We start from the raw sequence: 5,464 nt of genomic DNA on the forward strand, positions 1-5,464 counted from the left end.
TGTGATATTGGTGCATTTAAGCTCTCCCATCCCTAACCTTTTACTCACTGAGTACGACATAACACTCACACTAGCCCATAGATCACATAAGGCTTTGTTAATCGTGGTGTCGCCAATGGTACACGGTATTGAGAAGGTTCCCGGATCTTTAAGTTTTGGAGGTGACCTCCCTTGAAGTATTGCACTACTCACCTTAGTGAAAGCGGTAGTCTCAAGCTTCCGGATCGACTTCTTCTTCGTAAGGATGTCTTTCATGTACTTTGCATAGGCCGGCACGTGATTGATTAATTCCGTGAAAGGAATTGAGACTTCCAAATTCTTCAAAATCTCCATAAATTTTCCAAGTTGGTCATCAAATTTGGGCTTGGCTTGACGACTCGGAAAAGGAAGTCTAATCACAATGGGCTCCTTCTCCTTGGCCTTGTCTTCATTTTTCTTTGAAAATTCTTCTTTTGATGGTTCTTCATCCTTGGAGTTTTGCACAATTTCTTCCTTGTCACTAGCTTCCACAACTTCATCCTCAACTTACTTCTTTGGTGCTTCATACCTTGTACCACTTCTCAAGTGAATGACACTAACCGTTTTATGTCTTGGGGGATTACTTTGAGGTGGTAATTTCCCCTTTTGTCTTTGTGAGCTTGAAGATGCTAGTTGAGTCAATTGGGTTTCCAACATTTTGGTGTGAGCTAGGATGTTGTTGATGGTGATTTCCTTTGCTTGACTATCCTTTTGCATTTGAGTGAAAAACTCTTGTTGATTCTTTTACATTTAGAGGACCGCTTTTTGAACATCAAAACCTTGGTTTTGGTTGTAAAAGGGTCTTTGATTTTGGTTTCTCATGGGAGGTGAGGTGTATGTTGGTTGAGGGTTTTGAACATTTTGGCTTTTGTATGAGAGATTTGGGTGGAATTTGGTGTTCTCATTGTAATAGTTTGAATAAGGGGTACCACTCTTGTATGCTTGAAAGGCATTCACTTGTTGATTTGTTCCCCTACATTCACTTTGGTCATGTCCCAAAGTTCCATAATTCTCACATATCCCACTTGGGATTGATGAAGATGCCGTCATGGCATTGACATGATGCTTTGGTGATTTTGATGCTTCTTCAAGCCTAGCCATAGCTTTTTCAAACTTCAAGTTGATGGTATCAATGTGAGCACTAAGTTGAGCACCCAATTGAGTAATAGAGTCCACTTCATGCTTTCCTCCTCTAGTAGCCTTGCGAGGTCTACTATATTGTGAGTTATGGACCGCCATTTCCTCAATCTTGTTCCAAGTTTGATTGTCGTCAACTTCGGTGAACATTGTTTTGATCCCATGTTGAAAATATTTCTTGAATCTTCATAAAGACCGTTCCAAAATTGTTGTACCAAGAACCACTCGCTAAGTCCATGATGAGGACATGAGCGGCAAATTTCTTTGAATCGCTCCCAAGCTTCATACAAAGATTCTTCATCTCTTTGCTTAAAGCCCGTAATTTGAGCGCTTAGCATGTTAGTCTTTTCCGGTGGATAGAACTTTTTGTAGAAAGCTAGAGCCAATTTCTTCCAAGAATCAATTCCGAGAGTAGCCTTATCAAGGCCTTTCAACCATTGTTTTGCGGTGCCAATTAGAGAAAAAGGAAATAAGACCCATCGAATTTGGTCTTGAGTTACACCGGTTTGAGAAATCGCATCACAATAGTCACAAAAAGTCTCCATATGAGAGTGAGGGTCTTCACTAGGCATCCCCCCAAATTGGCTTCTTTCGACTAATTGGATAAATGCGGATTTGGCAATAAAATTTCCGGTTAAGTGTTGTGGTGTGGGAGTCCCATTGGGTAGGTTCTCCTCGGTTGGTACGGAATTTGATGAAAATTTAGGCATTGTGGGTTGATTTTGTGTTGGATTTTGTGTTGGGTTCTCCTCACCTTCTCCTGCAAAAGGGTTTATGAACTCAATAGTGTTTGGTACAACCTCACCAATACCTCTCAAAGTTCTCCTAGCAAGTCTTCTATTGGTTGTCAAAGTCCTTTCAATTTCGTGATCAAAGGGTAACAAGTAACCTTGTGATCTTCTAGACATGCAAAATATCAAACAACTCGAAAATAATTAGAACAAACCTTGAGGAGTTTTACTTCCCCAAGGAAAAGAAAGACATAACTAATAACAATACAAGAAAATCTAAATCAAGTTAACACCGTCCCCGGCAACGGCGCCATTTTTGGTCGGACTCTCGAGGAGGTTTAGTTTTCAGTACTTGTCGTTAGGAGCACCTAGACCAAAACACAATTTATAACTTCACAAACAACTCTACAATTAGTAAAGAGGCAAGTAAAGGTCGGATCCCAAGGGACGGGAATTGAGATGAGATTTTCTATTGCAACTAGTGGTGTCTAAGGGTGTCACAATTTGGGGTTTGAAGTAGAAGATCACTAAACTAAATAGCAATGAAAGTAAACAAGCAAGATGATTAAAAAGGGATGTAAACAATTGATAAAAGGCAATAGGGTGTCATGGGGTCATAGGGGATTCATGGGAATTGATCATATAAACATATTCTCAAATTACAAGCAAGCAATTATTGTTGTGATGGATCGAGTTGGTTTATATCTTACAATCCTAGGAAAGTTTGGGTCCCGTAGCTGAATCGATTAGATTGTACAACACCTACAAGTCGACTTAATCTTCCCTACTCAACTATATGCATGGTCTAATGAGACTAGAGTTGGTTTATGTCTTACAAGTCTCATTGAAAAGATAGGTGGTGGGTAAAAAAAATTCAAAGATTCATAGGATCGCATTTCATCAAACATAACATGTGCATAAGTTGAGATCACAACAAGCAAGCAAATAAACTATGAAAACATATTAGATTAAGCATGAATCATCCCCCATGTTGGTTTCCCCTAATTACCCATTAACCCTAGCTAAGGAAACTACTCACTCATTATCATGTTAAACATGCTAGCAAGGTTGTCAATCATACCAACAAAGTGAAACATGATGAATATGAAGGAAATGTAGATTCATATACATATTTAACATACTCATATATGTCAAAAATTGTCATAAAATTAAACGGATTTTATGCATGCAAACATCAATATAAATAGAAGAGAAATAATGTCCTTACATATTGAATTTCGGTTATTTGGGCACAAAAGAGATCACCTTTCTCTTTTGTTCTTGAGCTTATTCCAATGGAAGAACAAAGATCTAAGAGCAAGATCTCTCCCTAAGCTTAATACCCAAGGCTTTCACTTAATCTAATTAATATTACAATACTAGTATAATATTAATCTTAGTAGAAAATTGAACCAAAATAATATATAACACTTGAATTATTTCGGTTTTTAAGAGAGATAAAGAGAGGATTTTATTTCTCTAGAACTTGTCTTTTGGATGAGTGAAAATTGAATAGAAAATAATACACTAGCTATAGTATATTATTTGGTAAAATTATAGAGAAAAACAATGACAATTGTCTTCCCCAAAACCGTGTAAGAGGAGCATAATAGGTGAGCCAATGCATGGAGAAATTGTTCTTTACAAGGAACAATAGGCTTGCATGGCTATGAACCTTTTTCATCATTATGTTTATCCACTAATTACAAACCACTTATAATTAGTTCAAACCCTTCTAATTTTCGGCCTATTCAATAATATGGATTCCATATTATTTTTGTCAATTGTCTATATGTCACATGTTACATGTCACATATATTTGTTATGTATTTTTAACATATTAAAAATCAACGTATTAATAAAAATACGTCACATACAAAAATTGACTTAGCAATTTCATAATTACTTGTGCCAAAATATTTTACCAATTTATAAATCATATTTACAATAATTTATTCAATTTCGATTGTTTCCTTAAACAATAATTTCATCCGAGTAATGATACAATTCGATTACTCAGACCGTATCTCATTTAATCACATTTCAATTTGATACGTAAATTTTACTTCCAAAATCGTCCGTCAATTTTCAAGTAATTCAATTAACTCGCAACGTTATACGATTAATTAAATAATCAATTAAGTGTATTGCCCTTTAGGTATGACCTAGGGGTCAATCGATCACCACCGTCGCACGACAAGAATGTCAAACTCTAGTCAGCCAATCATTACCGATATATGTTGACCAGTTGACAGTAACAATATTACTTCCCAATTGTATTCTTTGAAATGAGATTTAATAATGATATTTAAATCACGTGATCGCACTATTGTTGAGGACACATTTCCCAACAATCTCCCACTTGTCCTCGACAAGTGTGCGTCACCAATTCTCTTGTCCTATTACTATCTCCCACTCAATGCAAGGTGTCTTTCAGGTCGTACTTGCAAGTGATCATATCGAGAGTGGTTTCCTCGATCCGAGAATAACCGATTGACCGGATTTATCCACACCGGATACCCTCCGAGCGTGGCCACGCATTTCGATTCATTACTCCTCGAGTGGCCCCGAGATATTGTTATAACCCCGACTAGGGGTGGACAATTCCTATCGCACTCATTCCCTTCGACTAGCCACACCATCATAACCCAAAATATGCCCATTTGACCCCATTTACGAAGGTCGTAGTAACACAAATCAAAGTTAATCAAATCGTGCCATCTTAGGCGAATAGTCTCTAGTCAAAAGAATCGACTCATTAGAACACTATAGTAGCTCTCGCCACGACCAGGCTATATAAGTTTGCCGTAACTCTATAAGCGGTCATTCGGCCCGACAAAATGTTCCTAACAATCTGCCTATGTGATCGACTAGTCATCTCTCATGACTGTATGGCACTTGAACTTGCCATCAATCGCCTCACATTCTAGTCACTTCGAGACGTCACCTCATACAAGTAACTATGGGCAAAACAATGTTAATCCATGCTCACTTTAACGGGGTTCAATTGTCTCTACAACCCGTTTGGATATAACAATGTATAAATTAAAGATAAAAGACAAATGCGATTATGAACATGAACAAAAACAACACTTTTATTTCATTTCAAAATCTAACAAAAATTTGGTACACGTTTAAGTCCCATGGACGCAACATGCCCATCATGCTTAGCCTGCGATAAAGGCTTGGTGAGCGGATCGGCTATGTTGTCATCCGTCCCAACCTTACAAATCGCAATTTCCTTTCTTTCAATGAAATCTCGTATTACATGATACTTTCTAAGTACATGTCTAGATCTATTACTAGACTTCGGCTCCTTAGCTTGGAAGATCGTCCCACTATTATCACAATAGAGAGTGATGGGATCATCGGCGGTAGGTACTACTTTTAGACCTTCCGTGAATTGCTTGATCCACATAGCTTCCTTGGCAGCCTCGATGCTTTGCTATGTACTCACCTCCGTTGTTGAATCCGCTGTTCTGACTTCCTTGAAGCTTCTCCACTTTTACGGCACCACCATTGAGCATGAAAACAAAACCAGCTTGTGATTTCATGTCATCCCTATCCGTTTGAAAACT

The 5,464-nt window shown here is 37.9% G+C and overlaps 1 non-coding gene across 1 annotated transcript; it reads left to right on the forward strand.

The window, feature by feature from the left end:
- The first annotated feature begins 1,386 nt into the window (after positions 1-1,386).
- LOC141593676 (small nucleolar RNA R71) lies at positions 1,387-1,493 on the forward strand. The gene has a single exon (XR_012521747.1). It is a non-coding gene; the product is annotated as a small nucleolar RNA R71 (small nucleolar RNA).
- The last annotated feature ends 3,971 nt before the right edge of the window (positions 1,494-5,464 follow it).

This window comes from Silene latifolia, chromosome 7 (genome assembly GCF_048544455.1).
Source record: "Silene latifolia isolate original U9 population chromosome 7, ASM4854445v1, whole genome shotgun sequence".
Taxonomy (NCBI): domain Eukaryota; kingdom Viridiplantae; phylum Streptophyta; class Magnoliopsida; order Caryophyllales; family Caryophyllaceae; genus Silene; species Silene latifolia.